Genomic DNA, 18,433 nt, shown 5'->3' on the forward strand with positions numbered 1-18,433 from the left:
TTATTGTGGCCTTTCTAAATGAGACATTTAGGCAGCGAAATGTCATGATTCAAAAACCTTTTCCTGACTTGCTTTCCTTCATGCAGACTGCAAAGTGTATAGTTAGAAATTCTAAAGATTTTGAAGTAACAAAAGCGCAAATTCATCGACTGAGGAAATTCATTACAAAAGCAAGGTTGGAACTGTCTCAACAGCAGCTAAACCCCCCTTGATGAGGCATGAAAAGGAAGGAAGTGCTGTTTGGCACCTTAAACATGAATGGCGGTGGTGCTAACTATTTACGTCAGCTCCAAGTTAAAAACTTATTGTTTCAGAAACTTATCGATATATGTTTATTGCAGGAAACACACATAACAGAGACTTCACAGCCTGACAGGCTTCGCCTTAATACTGGGCAGTGCTTCTTTAGCAATCTGTCTTCTGTTTCTGTGGGAATTGCTTTCTTGCTTCGTCCGGGGTTTGTTCCTGACTCTTTTAATTTTAATGAAATAGTTATAGGACACTTAGCATCCTTAGAGTTGGTCTATCAAGGATTTCATCTCACCTTACTCAATGTATATGCTCCTAGTAGCAGCTTAGCTTGTAAATATTTTTTTCACACGTCTGGCCAATTACCTTCACACAGTAGCCTTTGATCATTGTATCTGTATAGGAGGAGATTTCAATTGCACCTTTGAACCTACTTTAGATAGAAATACACCAGAACCACATCCAGATCTCATAAAGATTTATTGAATTGTTTTTCATCACTTGGCCTACTTGACGCATGGCGCATACAGCACCCCACAACATCTCAGTACACATGGTGCCGTTGTGCTAGTGGGTTAATAACACTTGCAAGGCTTGATAGATGGTATATTAATTCCGCTTTTAGAAACGTACTCGTGTCTTGTAATCATTTCCCTTCTACTTTGTCTGATCACCACCTGGTTGTACTTGGTCTATCCTTTTCTCAGTCAATTCGTAAAAGTGCGTATTGGACTTTCAATACCAGCTTGTTGGAGGATTGCTGTTATAAGGATGCTTTTCGTAGTTTTTGGGAAACACTCATCCAAATAAAACCTTGTTATTCTTCTATTCAGTTATGGTGGGATAACGTGAAAGCCCAGATTCGCGTCTTTTGTCAATATTTTAAGTCCTTTTCCACAAGCAAGAGTAAGATTGCTGTTTCGCTCTTAGAAACTGAAATTTTACACTTAGAGGAAGACTTGGCTAAGTTTCAAAATGGCAGGAAACTTCAGTTATTATTGGAGAAAAAAGCTTATTTAAGAGAACTGATTCATGAAAAAGTAATGGGGATGTCAGTTAGACTCAGAATCCAAAATGTGAAGTTCTCTGACACCCCAAACAAAAGTTTTTTTTTTCCAGTTAGAAGGGGTTAAGAAGTCCCAAAGGCAAATGTTTTCCTTGTTAGATGCTAAGGGGAATATTACACAAAATGAAAGTGATGTTAAGATGCTTGTGAAAAGGTTTTTTTCTGGTTTATTTGCGGAGAAAGCTGTGTGTAAAGATATGGTTGATGATATGACGAATTACCTGCCTTCGTTGAGTTGTGACCAGTGTCAAGGTCTTGAAGAGCCGTTTACTTTGGAGAAGCTAAGCACAGCCCTACGTAGCTTTGAACACGGAAAAGCCCCTGGGATCGACGGCCTTCCAGTGGAATGTTTTGCAGCGTTTTGGGACATTTTAGGTCCAGAAGTACTGCTGGTGTTACAAGAAAGCCTACGCTCTGGCATACTACCCCTCAGCTGTAGAAGAGCAGTTGTATGCCTTCTCCCAAAAGGTGGTGATCTCCGTCGGATAGAGAACTGGCACCCCATCTCATTACTGTGTTCTGACTACAAACTTTTTTCCAAATTGTTGGCCAATCGGCTAAAGGGTGTCATTGGCACTATTGTCCATCCTGATCAGAGTTACAGCATTCCGGGAAGATCAATCTCTGATAATGTCTTTTTTAATTAGAGACTTGATTGACTGTGGCCTTAAGGAGGAAGAGGGGCTTGGGTTGATTTTCCTAGACATTGAAAAGGCTTTTGATAGCATTGACCACACTTACATGTTCCACGTTCTGCAAAAGTTTGGTTTTGGTGAAAAGTTTATAGGCTTTGTGAAATTGTTATACCACAACATATTTAGTTTGTGCAAAGTAAATAATCGTCTTTGTTCACCCATTCAGGTTCAGAGGGGTGTTCGGCAAGGCTGCCCTTTGTCAGGGTTGCTGTTTAGCCTTTCTCTTGAGCCACTAATAAGTCTGAGAGCCTCTCTTTCCGGCTTTGTGCCTTCTGCAGAAGAGAACCACATCATGGTATCAGCATATGCTGATGATGTCTGTGTAATCATTAAGAATGATAAGGACCTAACCATTCTTGTTGAGTCCTTACACAGGTTTTACCTTGCTTCACGTTTGCAGTGCAATTGGCAAAAGAGCAAAGCTCTGTGGGTCTCCTCAGCTCACGGTACATCCGGTAGGCTTCCCGTCACCCCCCCTCAGTCTCATCCAAAAGACATAAGTTGGACAAGAGAAAGGGTTAAATACCTAGGTGTTTATCTTGGACCCAATCAGTACTCCAATATTAACTGGGAAGGAGTGGTAGAACAGGCAACCAAGCGGCTCAACAAATGGAAAAGGTTCCTTCCACAAATGTCCTTTAGAGGCCGAATACTGATTATTAACACCTTGGTCGCCTCTGTCCTGTGGCATAAATTTATTTGTTTGCAGCCACCAGAGGGCTGGATTATGGGATGGACTATCCTGGGATGGACTATCCTGGACTATCCTGGGACTATCCTGGGACTATCCTGGACTATTATGGGATTATGGGATGGATGGATTATGGGATGGATGGACTATTAAAGCTATTCAACAGGCACTGGTAAATTTATTTTGGGGAGGTTACCACTGGTTGCGGATGGACGTACTTTGCCGCCCCGTGTCTCTTGGTGGCCAAGGGCTCATTGACCTAAAGTGTCGGCTGATGGCGTTTCGGCTGCAGTCAATACAACGTCTGCTCAATGTTGAAAAACTGCCCTGGCGCCCTGTGGCACAACGAATACTGAGACAAGCTGGAATGCTCGGCTACGGCCTTGAGACTTTTTTGATCGAATCCCAAAAAGTTGATGTGTCCCACTTTCCTCTGTTCTACCAGAGCTTGTTGAATGCTTGGCAAGCCGTAGTGGTAAGCCGCCAAAAGGAGTCCTATGAGGTTAAAATGTTTGCGGGAGAACCTCTATTCCTCAACCCACTCTTTCCCCAGGTTCCCAAGAGCCGTTGTTTTTCCCAAAACTTCATTTCAGGTGGCATCAGAAATGTCTGGCATCTTCGTGACTCAGCAAATTGTGGTTGGAGATCTGCTAAGGAAGTCGCTGAGATTACTGGTACCAGATCAATGAGAGCTGCAGGTCAGGTACTTGTTGAAGTCATTCGTACATCCTTTAGACTTGGGTTGCAGTGGAGTACTGTGGTTAAATGGGCATCCCATAATCCTTCGCTTCCTAACTTACTTGTTGCTTTCACGGGTTCTACTTTTTCCCCAGTCAGTACTGGCTCTTGTTTATTTAGTAGTCTTGAGAGTAAATCTATTTACCAGTTCTGTCTTTCTTTGATTAATGTAAACACCTCTGCAGCAGGAGTTATGAGATGGAAAGCTCTTTTAGCTAATGGCCCCCCTTCTGAATCTGAATGGAAATCAATGTATGGTACACCCATATCAAAAAGGTCGGGTGATTTACAATGGAGACTGGCTCACAGGGTATTGCCAACAAACACTTTTGTAAACCGTTTGGATGCTATGGTATTGGTGATCTGTCCCTTTTGTAATAATATTGAAGATTTGTTTCATGGGTATGTTGATTGCATACGATTGTGTCCTCTTTTTCTTTTACTGAACAATGTGTTTGGTCAAGTTAATGTTCCTTTTTCTCTCCGGTTGTTTATATTTGGCCTTGGGGTCACTTCAGCAAAGGAAAAATTGTTAATGTTTCTGAATTATTTATTGTCAGAGGCTAAACTGGCCATCTATTTGTCGCGAAAAACGAAAATTAAGGGCAAGCCACCCGAGCAATTTAATGTGATCCTGCACTTCCAATCCCTGGTCACAACTCAGTTAAAACTGGAATTTAAGTATTGTAGTAGAAATGCAAACATTAAGGATTTTGTTGAGACATGGTGTGTGGGAAAAATATGCGGGGTAAATGAAAATGTATTAGAGATTTACATGTAGGTGTTTTCTTGTCCTTGCAATCTCTTGTTCTGGAGTGTAGTACATTTACATTGATTGTTTCTCCTTTTATTTGACTTTCTATGACTTTGGTTATATTCTCTTGAAAACTGTTTTTTGGTTTATTCTTGTTGACGCTTGTTTTTGTAGTTTTATAATAAAAGGACTTAAAAGTCTCTCTCTCTCTCTCTCTCTCTCTGTCTGTCTCTGTCTCTCTCTGTCTCTCTCTCTCTGTCTGTCTCTGTCTCTCTCTGTCTCTCTCTCTCTCTGTCTCTCTCTCTCTCTCTCTCTCCCTCTCTCGCCCCCTGCCGGCTGTTGCAATTTGGGTGTGGCGTCATGGTGGCTGTGAGCAACTGCTCTGTGTTTTGGTGAGTCCTTTGTGTGTTTTTCTCCTCTCCTGCCATACCCCTCCCTCTCCTTTATCCATCCTGTGTGCTTTGGCATTTTGTTTTCATCTTTTCTGTACTTTTGTCTTCGAGAGAGAGAGAGAGAGAGAGCACACAGTCCGGTGTTGAGAGGGTCCTAAGCCGGCGGTCTGTTATGGCCGCTGGGGGGAGGTCTTTTCTTCACTTTGTGGCTGTGTTTAATGGCCTTAGGCTATAGCTGATCTGTTTGTTGGTGTTCGACAAACATTGGGTTCTCTCGGTTCTCGGTTACGAACGTGTCTTTGGTCGAGTTAGAATGGCGGGCGAACGTTTCCGCATTGATACGTACGAATCGCTAACTCGTAAACATGGGCTAGTTTGTGTTCCTCCCAACGAGGTGGAAATTAACGATGTGCTTTCCGCCATTGGAGACATCGTTGGTGCACACAGTATTCGCGCTGCCTCTCGTATGAATAAGAAATTCGTCTTATTTTTGTCCGAGGAGCACATGGTAGCGAGTGTAGTTGAACAAGGCTTGTTCATTGAACCGAACACGTTCCTCTCTGTGTTCGCTTTACAAGCCCGTACGGTCAGGGCCGGTGCTACCATAAGGCCAACTAGGCAGCCGCCTAGGGCGCAGACATCAGAGGGGCGCATTACTGAACCTTAAAGGGTCACAGTTTTATACAAATTATTGTTTTAAGACCGGACACAGTATACCGAGTGCCCTTTAGTTCAAAATGATTTGTGTGCCAAAATATTTTTTTATTTTTTCTGCAAGACATCTGTTTTGAATAATCGAAGTTGGCCAAAAAAAATTTGGGGGGGGGGGGGGGAGGGGATGGAAGTAGCTGGCCTTGCCTAGGGCGCAAAATAGTCTGGCGCCGGCCCTGCCTACGGTAAAGATTAACATCAGTAATATCCCGCCATTTATTAGAAATGAGGATTTACGTGAACAATTAAGCAAGTTTGGTCAGGTCGTATCGAGGATTTCGATGGTGCCGATGCGAAATGTTTGCGATCAATTCAAACATGTCATGTCCTTCAAGAGAGTGGTGTACATGATACTGCCTGCAAATGTAAAAAGGCTCAATGTCGTGTTGAGTGTGAAAATCAACGGCTTTGAATACAAAATGTATGCCTCCTCGGAGGCTATGACGTGTTTCGAGTGTGGGGCTTACGGGCATGTGAGGAGTGCCTGTCCCAATGCGGTTACACCGCAGGAAAGCCGAGGATTGGTGAAGAGAGACTCATCTTCACCGTACACCGATGGGGAGAAGGTGGATCGACTGTGGTCTGTGTAATTCACCCACCGCACCGACTGCGGTAAGCGAAGCGCCAGACCCGACCACCTCGACCAGGGGGGGGGGGGGGGGGGGGGGGGGGGAAGTGATAGATTTGGAACGTGAGCGGTGAGGTGACTAATCCCCCCCCACCCCATCTAAGGTGGGAATGAAAGTGGTTGAACCCTCTCCCATTTCGTCTACTGTACACGACAGTGCGGACGGTATCATGGAAGTATCGGTAGCGGACGCCAGGAATGAAAATGAAAGGGATGATGAGGTGGGGGACATACTTATAGCCACAGGGGATATGGTAAATTTGGAAGGGTCAGCAAAGAGCGCGGAGGTCCTTGACCCTGTAGAATTGCTGTTTCCAAAACTAAGTGTTCAACAAATAGTAGGAAAAGGTGCAGATCAAGACGAAGCACTTGATTCTGATGAAACCTCTTCTACTCCACTCTTTAGTGCTTTAAGTGCTCAAGAGAGTGAGGCTGGTGATGACAACACCATCACCAGGGTTTCTCAAGAAAATGTTATTAAGTTCCTTGATGAAACGTTCAGGAAAAGACATGTAAAAATCAAAGACTACTTTCCAAATCTGGATGATTTTATTTTGACTGCAAAGAACATGATTCGTGAACCCTATCAGGTTAACATGTCAGAACCTCAATTCCAGAGGCAAATAAAATGTGTAACTCAAGCGGGAAAGGAACTTCATGAATAGTTAACAGAATCTTACTATAATTCACCAAATGTCTCTCTGTCTGTTCGAAGGTACCGTAAAAACTGCTGAACCGATCGCAAAGATATTTTGGGTGGGTAATCCTGGGATCTCCAGGAGTAACATAGGCTATTTAGTTTTCCCAATTTCAGCTTTGGTCTCCAGCATTCTCAGGTTTGGACTCCCGCATAACATTCGCGTTCGCATAACGTTCATTGTGACGATGTTGTGACGATGTATGTGTTCACGGTAGTGTTTGACGTGACGGTGTGAACGTAATTTCGTAATGTTTTTCGTTTCGTAATCCTTTAATCAACGTTTAATGTTTAAAGAACGTTTAATACCCTTCGATGTCTGGGGCCGCATGCACGCTACACTGGACGGGCCAGTGTGTACCTTGCCCTTTGCCGTCAGGCTCGGGTAAACCACTGAGCCCCATCAGTGATGGGGACTGGGGCTTGAGACAGTGTCCCACGAACGAGGAATTCCCAGTAAGCGCGAGTCATCAGCTCGCGTTGATTAAGTCCCTGCCCTTTGAAAACACTGCCCGTCGCCGCACAAACATCACAATGAAACACAATCACAATTCACAGTGATATGAACAGTGATGTGGCTTTTATTGAAATTCTAAAGATACTGTTTTGATTTTGATGATTTACGTGTGATATGATTTGACGGATGTTTATATGAATCGTTTAAAATAAAAAATTTCTGCCTTCAATTTCTGATATTTTGCCTTTCATTTCGGCTTCCCAATTGAAGCCCCGCCCGTAGGGCGGGTACAGTTGCTAGTGGAGATAAAAGTAGCATCCTTAAACATCAACGGTGGTCGCAGTTGTGTGCGTCGCCTCCAGGTGTTTCAAATTTTTCAGAATGAAAAAATTGATGTGCTGATGTTACAAAAGACGCATGCAAATCAGTCGTCTGGGGTTGAGTGGCGTAAAATCTTTAAAGGTTATCACTTTTTCTCCAGTGCTTTCGTTGATGCCAAGGCTGGTGTGGCAGTCGTGTTACATCCTAGACTCCAGCCGTTGGAGATCAGATGTAGGGAAATTTGCAAGGGCCATTTACTATCTGTGGAGTTTGTCAGTAGTAACCAAAAGATTTGCCTGACTAATGTATATTGCCCTAGTACTAACTCTGCAAGAAGTGCTTTTCTTCAAAAGTTAGCAGGTTTTTTAAGCACTCTTGACCTGTCTATGTTGGTTTGTCTGGGGGGAGACTACAACTGTACCCTCAATCCACAACTTGATAGACTACAACTGTACCCTCAACCCACAACTTGATAGAAATACTCCAGAGACTCATCCACCGAGTGCAAGGCCTTTGGCACAGCTCATTAAAAAATTTCAACTTGTGGATGTGTGGCGGGTACAGAACCCCAACATCCGGCAGTACACGTGGGTTTGTGCCGCTAGAAATCTTTTGACAATGGCTCGTTTGGATAGAATTTATGTTAACTGTGATAAGGTAATTCTTGTCAAGAATTCTTATATAAGGCCATCTGGTTTTTCTGATCATCACATGGTCGTTGTTGTATGTGGCTTACCTCATCATGTTTGAGAAGTGCATATTGGACTTTCAATGTCAAACTTTTACAAAGTGAGCATTTCAAATAAGCATTCAGGATGGTATGGAAAGAATATGAAATGCAAAAGTTTTCCTACCTAAATTTAAGGCAATGGTGGGATTGCACAAAATCCCAAATTAAGTGTTTTTGCCAGCAATACTGCCGTTATAATACATGTAACACACTCGGTGTGATATCTGCCTTAAAAAACGATATACTTTATTGTGAGCAGAAATCTGGAATGTCCAACGAAAATGTCCAGCAGTTGTCAGAGAAAAGAACACTACTGGCTGAAATGGTGAAAGAGCGTGCATCTGAAGCTTTTGTCCGACTGCGAATGGACATTATCCAACTTGACAAACCAAACAAAGACTTTTTCAATTTGGAAAAGACAGCCAAGGTCCCTCAACAAAATCACGCTTTGCGCTCTTCTGCCGGTGCGCTTCTGTCTTCTCAAAGTGACATCAAGAATGAATTACGAAACTTTTATTCAAAGCTGTTTGCCTTGAGAACGCTGAACCAGGAAAACAGAAACGGGATGTTTGAACTGCTCCCATCTCTGTCTGAAGACCAGCAACAACAACTGGAGCCTGCCATCTCTCTCGGAGAACTTACTGCTGCTCTTAAAGAATCCAATATGGGAAAGCCCCTGGAATTGACGGCCTCCCAGTTGAATTTTACAAGGCCTTTTGGGACATTCTAGGCCCTACTCTACTTGACATCTTTCATGATAGCCTTGAACAAGGTGAATTGCCATTAAGTTGACGGATGTCAGTTTTGTGTCTCCTTCCAAAAAAGGAACTTGCAAGACATCACAAATTGGCGGCCTGTGTCACGACTAAATACGGATTATAAAATATTGTCGAAGGTGCTCGCGATACGTCTAATGGAAGTCATCCCCCTTTTGATTGACATTGATCAGTCTTATTGTGTTCCCGAGCATTCTATTTACGATAACATTTTTTTGGTGAGAGCCTTGATCAGTCTCGGTCGTACTACATCTCATGGTTTTGGTTTGGTTCTTTTAGATCAAGAAAAAGCTTTTGACAGTGTTGACCATTCTTTTTTGTTTGCTGTACTAAGGAGAGCTGGTTTTGGACAAAATTTTGTTTCCTATGTTAAGTTGTTGTATGAAAATGCATCCTGTCTGTTGAAGGTAAAGAACAGCTTATGTCGCCTTTTTCCCTTTCAGCGAGGCATCCATCAGGGCTGCCCGCTTTCAGGTATGCTCTACAGTCTCTCGGTCGAACCTTTACTAGCTTTGCTCCGCAACTCAGTGGAAAAGGTCTCCTTAACAAAAAACTACAAAATGGTTACTTCAGCTTATGCGGATGACATTTGTGTTGCTGTTTCCAGCCAAAATGATGTGGGTGAGGTCTCTCGATGTCTGTCCCAGTTTGAGCTCACTTCCATGGCAAAAGTAAATTGGAACAAAAGTGTTGCCTTATGGGTGGGCCCCAGTCCGCCTTCCTCAGCTCTGCCTGTGTTACCAGGAGGAATGCAGTGGAATAAAGAGGGGTTTAAATATTTAGGGTTATTTCTCGGAGTCCAAGCATATGAACCAAAAATTGGGAGGGTTTCTTGGAAAGAATTAAGCAGAAACTGGCTAGATGGAAACGGTTTCACCACCTTCTATCGCTTAAGGCAAGGGTGACAATAATAAATAACGTGGTGGTTCCATTTAGTGGCATAAAGTTATCCCCCTCCAACCTCCGAGATACTTGGTCACAGGCATTCAGAGGGTTCTAACTCAGTTTTTCTGGGGAGGCCACCATTGGCTTGGACAAGACGTGGTGTGCAGACCACGAAATGCAGGTGGCCAAAGCTTGATACATGTTCCGAGTCGGATAATGGCTTTCCGCATGTTGATGATAAAGCGTTTATTGTATGGTGAGTGTGTCCCATGGCGGCCTCTCACAAATGCTTGGCTGCAGGAAGCAGATGGGTTGAAGTATGACCGAGAGCTCTTCCTCATGGACCTGCAGCATGTCAACACGACTCTGCTCTCCGAGTTTCATCAGAGCCTTTTGAATGCCTGGCAAGTCCTTGGAATACAACGATTAGAGGTGTCCTTCGATGCCAAAAAATATATGCATGAGCCATTGGTTTTGAATCCCTTATTCCCTGAAATTTCAACCTCCAGGTCATTTATGCATTGCTTCACCAGTAATGGAATAAACAGAGTGCGAGACCTGATGAAGCCTTCCCTAAATGGATGCTTATCCACCGGTTCTCTCACATCAAAAGTGGGGGTTCGGTCATCCAGAATGGTGGACAAAGTTTTGAGAGTTGTGATTAAAACTTTCAGGGAATTAAATATCGGTTGGACTGGGGCAGATGAAGTGGTGGACTCTCGTCTCTATTTCTCTGAGCTTCAAATCACCTCAAAAAAACAACAGTGTGTCTTCTCAAAGTCAGATGGTTGTGGTGTGTTTCATGTGATGGGAAAAAAAGTTATTTATGGGATATGCCAAGAGGTGCTTATACTGGGTTTCACAAAACCTTTAAAAAATCGGTGGGAGGAGATCATTCCGGCTAGTTCGTTCCGATCTCCAGTGTGGAAAGAGATGTATAGGTCTCCCACTTTAGGTCGAACCGGAGACTTAAATTGGAGATTAGTTCATCAGGCCCTGGTCACCAAATACTTACTTAATAAGTTTGATCCTTCTGTGCAGAATGTTTGTCCTTTTTGTGAAGAGGCTGAAAATGTGACCCATGCTTTCGTGAAATGTAGGAGATTGGTACCCCATGAACCCATGAAAAAGGGGTACCAATCTCCTACTGTCAATGTAAGAGATTGGTACCCCTTTTTTGTTTCCTCCAACAGTTAATTTATAAATTTAAGTTTGTTTTTTCTGTTGCAATTTTTGTGTATGGCATTGAAAGGAGCACCAAGAGCAAGACAGTGGTCCTTTTCTTGAATTTTCTGTGCGGGATTGCTAAACTTGCAATATATAAAACTAGGAAGATCAAATTGAGTGGCAGAGATGACAATGTGCTCTTTTGCTTCAAAGGAATAGTGTCGGCCCGGATAAGTTTCGGCAGTGTGAACGACGATTTTTTTTACAGATGAGGTGTTGTTTGTTTTTGTAAATGTTACTTATGCTCAATGTCCACATATATATGTATGTACATCTTTTTTGCTTCTACAACTTTCTTTTCTTGTAAAAATTTGTGGTGTTTCCCGTTTGTGTTTTGATGCTTTTATAATAAAAGCACACAAAAGTCAAGTCTCTATCGCTCCTGCTGTGCTGTTGGGCGTGGCAAGATGGCGTGTGCTCGTGCTCGTGTCGGTTTCGTCCTCTCCCCACCTCCCTTTCCACCTCCCCTTTTCCTTTTTTCCCCATTTTTGTACCTTTGTCGTGTCTGTTGACCTTTCCTCCCTTCCTTCTTCGTTACCACCTGTCCCTCTTTCCCCTCTTTCGAGACAGAGAGGGAGAGCCAGCACGGTGAGGGTTTGTTTAAACCACGTTTTTTCCTAACGTGGTTTAAACCGTGCTTTAGTTATTATTTATTTAATAATTTTTTAGTTTTTTTCTATTCCCAATTTTTTTTTTTTGGGGATTATACAAATCTATTTACTGTTCACTTCGTTTCTCCTTTGACGATATGGCTAATAGGAGTAGCCAAAGGCCTGCCGATCGTGTTACCGATGAGGGTTTATCGCGTAAGCTCGGGCTGTGCCTTGTCCCGCCGGCGGGAGTTGAAATGGATCATGGATGACGTTTTGCTCGCGATTGGGGATTTGATCGACGTGAGTAACATTCGTGCCGCGTCCCGTATGAATCACAAAATTGTGTTTGTGGTATTTGTCTCGCAAGTGAGTCTTGCCGACATTGTTGTGCAGAATGGTTTGACCTTGGGAAACGATCTGTTTGTTCCTGTGTCGTCGATGGACACGCCGGCAGTTAAAGTCATTCCGAGCAATGTTCCGCCTTTTCTAGGTAACGAGGAAATCCTGCATAAGCTCGGTGAGTTTGGTACTGTCGTCTCGAATCATTCGGGTTCCTCTACGTACGAGAAACGGCAGGTTGAAGCACGTACAATCGTTTAGACGTTTTTGTTTTGTTCTAAAAGACGCAGCGAAACAGTTGAGCACCTCCCACACCTTTAAAGTAGGCGAACATGAATATAGAATCTTCATGGCGACCGAGACCTTGATCTGCTACGGATGTGGAGCACACAGACACACTAAGCAGTATTGTCCAGACGCCAAAAAGACGTACGCTACAGCAGCTGGGTCGCCCCCCCCCGCCCACCCCTGTGACTGAACCAGTGCCCCCCGTTAATGAGCCTGGTGGGGTACAGAGATCCACACCAGATGACCAGGGTGTGGCAAGTGGTGGCGGTGTTGCTGAGGTTAGTGCAGCAGCTGAGGATCCAGTCGATGTGGACAAGAGGCCACAACCTCAAGATAATATGGTATATGAGGAAGTATTGATGAAAGGCATCGGGGCTAAGAAGAGCTTAAAACGTACCTTTTTGAGCGCCGAGATTGAACACAAAGGTAGCAAAGCGATACTCGTACAGGCAAACAGTATCTCAGACTATCCTGATAGTCAGGTCAAAATACAGTTTAACCCCCAAAAAATTGCTACAAAAGGTTTCTCAACTGATTCTGGTAGGGTTTAGCGTACGTTATAACATACTAAAAGTTTACCAAAGTAGGACCCCCTGAAAAGTGTTTTTTTCAAGATGGCGTCCAAGATGGCCGCTGAAACCTCTTAATGCTCATAACTATGTAACTATCAACTCAAATTTGATGATCTTGGTGTCTATCCCTAGGTTTTTGGGGGCAAGGAACACATTAAGACCATTAAAAATGAAAGTGGGCCATTATATGTAACACAAAAATCCAATATGGCGTCAATAATGGCCGCCAACACCTCCAAATGACCGCAAGTCCATAACTATTGACTCAAATTTAATGATCTTGATGTCTATCCCCAGGTTTTTGGGGGCAAGGAACACATTAAGACAACTTTGGATATTACTGAGCTGTTGAATCATTATGAAATTGAACTCATGACCTTCAGCTGTCACCTAAGGCTGTTGGGCCATAGAAGTTCACGGTTCACGTTTCACGGTTCACGCGTGTAAAGAAAAATGGACAAACGTAGTATGACTTGCTCTGGGCCATAGAACGCCTTTCATGTTTCACGTTTCACGTGTCACGTTTCACGCGTGAAAGGCGGAATGAACATGCACACTTTTTCTATGCGTGAAAACGGAGATCTCGGTCGACCTGATTATTTTTAGACTGACATCCGGGCAAAACTTCCGAAACAAAATGGACGACTACCGAGAACAGTTGATCGAGTTAGTGAGAGCAAGGCCCCTGCTGTGGGATCCTCGTGTGGCGGATTACAAAGACAAGGACCAGAAGGCACAAGTTTGGGAGAACTTGAATGGGCGTCTGAATTCACCGACAGGTTAAGGTTTATTGTTTTCAGGTGTGTGCGCGTGTGTGTTTGTTTAATTGTGTGTGTGTGTGTGTGTGTCAATGGTTTTTTTTTTTTTTTTTTTTTTCCTTCCGTTTCCTTCCGGTTTGTGTGTGTGTTTGTGTGTGTGTCGTTTCCTTCCGTTTCCTTTTTTTTTTTTTTTTTTTTTTTGTATACAAGATCGAGGCTCGTGAAAGAGCGAAAATTAATCACACAGAAAGACAGACACATAAAACAAATAACATCGGGAGCGGTAGACAAGATGGGGAGAGAGGGGGAAGGACACAAACACAACATTTGAGAGCAGGGACCGAGAGACATGGATACATCGAGAGATCTGTGGGAGGGAGAGGGCTTTGGGGGGGAGGCATGTGAAGGGGGGGGGGGGGGTGGGAGAGGTATAAACATATGGACACTGCCAGGATATCCAGGAAATAAGTTGGAATTTCAAACAAGGTGGATCTGGGGTGAATTAGTGGGGGTAGAAAAGATCAAGGTTATGGATGGGGGAAGATAAGAGATGGTGGTGAACAGCTGTTTTAAAGACCTGGAGGGAGGAGAGGGATTGAAGGGAGTGTGGGAGTTTGTTCCACAGGCGGGAGAAAAGAGGAATGAAAGAGTGAAGGTGAGCAGAGAGCCGAGATTTCGGCAGTTTAACCATCAGAGGGTTGCTGGCAGATCTTGTGCGACCTGTAGGAATATTTGGGGGACAGAGCACGGAGAGAGCTGGGGGAGCAAGGCCGGAGAGGAGTCGGTAGAAGACAGAAAGACCACCTACCTGCCTGCGGTGAGTGAGTGAAAGGCCCTCAGAGATAGCTTCATCGCGGGAGATTCCAATGATTTTGAAAGCTTTGGATTCAACAGCGTGAAGCCGAGCCAGGTGTGAGGCAGGAGCACCAGCCCATAGGGGAGAACAGTATTCCATTGAGCTGCGGATGAAAGCCTTGTATGTGGTGAGGAGCTCAGGTGTGCCGAGGAAGGACTTCGCACGACGGAGGATGCCCAGTCGGCGACTGGCTTTGGAGGCCAGCTTGGAAATGTGGTTTTCCCAAGAAAGATCATGGCAGATAGTGAGACCCAAAAGCTTGAGTGACAGAACTTCTTGGAGAGGATTGTTGAGAAAGTAGATGGGAGGGTTGTCCAGTCGATCTTTTCGGAGAGACATAGTAAGAGAGTGAGATTTGGCAGGATTGAAAGACATGTTCCACTTGTTTGACCAGTCTGTGATTTTGTCCAGGTCTTCAGAGAGTGAGGAGGCTGCAGACTGCCTATCTGAGGGAAGAGGAATGGAGCGGCAGAGAGTGGAGTCATCAGGAAAGAGATAGAGAGGATTTTCCAGAGAGTCAGAAAGATCATTGATAAAGACCAGAAAAAGCACAGGGCCCAGCACACTTCCTTGGGGAACTCCAGCCTGAACAGGAAGGGGAGATGAGAGAAATCCATTCAGGGCCACACGTTGACTACGACCAGAGAGGAAGTCCGCAAGCCATGCATGGAGATTTCCATGGATACCATAGGAGGAGAGTTTGGTGAGCAGAGCTGGGTGCCAGACCGTATCAAAGGCCCTTGATATGTCAAGGGAGACAGCTCTGATTTCCTGTTTGGCATTCAGGACCTCCATCCATTGTTGAGACAGCAGAAGCAGCATGTCCAGAGTAGAGTGACCTGGTCTGAAACCAAATTGATGATCAGAGATCAAGCCATTGGAGAAGAGGAAAGATTTCATATCCGAAGCAATGGTGGATTCCATGACTTTGCTGATAATTGGGAGCAGGCTGATTGGTCTGTAGTTGCAAGGATCTGTTTTTGCACCTTTTTTGTGTAAAGCGGTAATGTTAGCTGATTTCCAGGATGCTGGCAGATGACCTTGAGCAAAAGATAGGGTGAAAAGAACAGAGAGAGGGTGAGATAGAGCGGCAGAGCAGGATTTTAGGACCCGTGGGCTGATGCCGTCTGGTCCAGTTGCAGAATCAGAGTCGAGGTTTGACAAAAACTCCTCCACCTTGTCAGGAGAGAAGGACACAGAGTCCAGGAGCATTTGGGTTCGACTGGGAAAGGTGGGAACAGAGAGAGATGGGTTTGGGACTAAGGATTTCGAGGCGAACACAGAGTTGAGGCATTCGGCTTTGTCACGTGCGATGTCAACTGTGTGGCCATTTGAGGTAAGGGAGGGGATGGAGGGGGAACAAACACCAGAAACGGATTTGACCAGACGCCACCAGGATTTGGAGGAAGGAGACAGGTTTGAGAGTTCATTCTTGAGTGAGGAGAGATAGTGCTTCCTGGCACTCCTGAGGGTAGACACACACTTGTTCCGAGCTTGGTGGAAGGAACTGAGATTTCCTTCAGTTGGATTAGCCTTCCAAGAGGCAAAGGCAAGTTGTTTCAGGGCAACTGCCTCACCACAAGATTCAGTGTACCATGGACGGGAGGAAGGGTAAGACAATTGAAGGCGAGATGGGATAAATCTGTGCATGAGAGAGATCAGTTTGCTTTGGAAGAATTCCCAGGAAGAATTGATGTCAGAGGCAGTGGAGATGGGAGACCAATCTAGACGATTGATGGCTGCTTGAAGACCGTCCCAGTCAGCCTGAGTGAAATGCCAGACTCGTCGACGCTGAGGAGGCTCTCTGAGAATGGCCAGAGAGATGTCCACTTTGACAAGCACATGATCAGAAGAACCGATTGGAGCAGAAGAAGAGCAGCAGACATTAGCAGGGAAGTTTGTCATAACCAAGTCTAGAAGAGAAGATACTCCATTGGCTGAGATCCGGGTCGGGAAATTGACAGATTGTGTCAATCCCAGTGAGTCACAGAAGTCCTTTGCTGAGGTGCCATGACTAGTGAGAGAGGAACCCACACCCAACCAGGTGGCATGATGACAGTTGAAGTCACCACATATGAGGAAGAGAGAGTTGGGATGAGTGGATAGAAGTTGGTCCATGTTGTCAGACATTGAAATGTAGATGGAGTCATCACTGTTTGGGGGACGGTACAGAACACATATGAACAAAAGGTGGGAGCGGAGAGGAAGCCGTAACCAGAGGTACTCCTGCGGGTGAGGAGGAAAGAGAGCAGTGCAAGGAGAGTGAGGAAGAGAGTTTTTGACAAAGATAGCCACCCCACCACCAGGCCGAGGCTCAGGTCTATCATACCGGAGGAGGGAGTAACCAGGAAGAGATATTAAGGAATCAGAGACATCTTGAAGGAGGAAAGTCTCTGTTAAGCAGATCAAGTCTGGATTGTCAGAAGCAACCTGTATGGAGAGATCAGTCAGGTTTGAGCGAAGGCCCCGGATGTTTGAGGTCCATACCGTTAATGAAGAGAGAGGGGGAGCATCGGGTACAGGACAGGGGAGGGGAGGAGTAGGGTAAGATGAAGGATGAGAGGGGGAGGTAGGGAGAGCAGTTGATAGTGTTTCAGATGTTGCAGAAGAGTTCCAAGAAAGGGAAGGATGAGGAGGATGAAAGGTTTGCTGGTGAAGGGATGCGGCACAGTGAGGGGTTGTTTGAGGGGGGCAGAGGAAAGTAGAAGGTTTGGGGGGGTGGAGGTATGAGATAGAAGGGAGACGAAGTGGGGAGGAGGCAGCTTGGAGGAAGAGGGTGGAGGAGAGAGAATTGGAGAGGAATGGTATGGGGGGAGAATTGAATGGGAGGGATTGGGGGGGAGTTTTGAAGGGGAGGAGTGAGGGGGGAGTTTAGGAGGGGAGGGGCAAGGGGGGAGTTTTGGAGGGAAGGGGAAAGGGGGGAGATCAGGAGTGGAGGCGCAAGGGGGGGGATTGGGAGGGGAGGGGCAAAGGGGAAGTTTAGGAGGGGAAGGGCAAGGGGGGAGTTCAGGAGTGGAGGGGCAAGGGGGGAGTTTAAGAGTGGAGGGGCAAGGGGGAAGTTTCGGAGTGTAGGTGCAAGGGGGGGGATTTGGATGGGAGGGGCAAGAGGGGAGTTTAGAAAGTGGATGATTAATGAAAGACGAACATTGATAACAAATTGGGTTTGTTGTGATTTTCAAGTTAGCAATCCGGTTCAGGATGATGGAGGAGGGATGGAATGAATGTGAATTTAGACCATGTAGTGAGGGAGACGTATAAGATATTGAATTTCTTTTTTTTGAAGTGGAATGAGTTGGAGAGGAAATTGAGAAAAGCCTTTTAAATAGGAAGAAAAGCAGCGTGTTGTAATATACCACTGAATAAAAAACAGAAGGGGAAAGGTTAAACATATTTAAAAATATTTAAACAGAACTATGAACAATCTTATATGCACAAAAATACCAACGGGGGGAGAGCCGAGAGGGACCACCACGAGTCACGTGAACAGGGCAAACGGTGGATGGCAAGGAGATAATGGGGGTGGGGCGAACAGCACACCTGGACAGAAAATACAGGATGAGACAACAGTACACGTGGAGAAAATAAAATAAATGTTTTTGTTTTTTTTTGTTTTTTTTTGGGGGGGGGGTGGGGGTGGGGAATTAGAACGTTAGACAGTATTATGTTCGGGGTAGAAGGGAAAAAACCAAGAGCCAAGCAAAACACACTTAAGTTAACAAAACACCGACGGGGGTACAACTACAAGGCCACACACAAGGGCAGAAAACGATTAATTAATTACGAGTTACAGGAAATTCAAACCAAAACTAACTATAATCAAACAATATCACATGGACGATAAAATAACGAATTGAAATTTGACAATCTATCTGGGGAAATGGGGGAGAAACACGTGGTCGAAGAACGAACGAACGAATAAGAATGAATAAACGAATGAGCACAGAGAAGGTAGTCTTTTTTTTGTTTGTTTTTTTTGAGTTGAGATTTACATAAGGAAGTAGGCTTTGGGG

Source organism: Myxine glutinosa, chromosome 3 (genome assembly GCF_964187855.1).
Source record: "Myxine glutinosa chromosome 3, kmMyxGlut1.1, whole genome shotgun sequence".
Taxonomy (NCBI): domain Eukaryota; kingdom Metazoa; phylum Chordata; class Myxini; order Myxiniformes; family Myxinidae; genus Myxine; species Myxine glutinosa.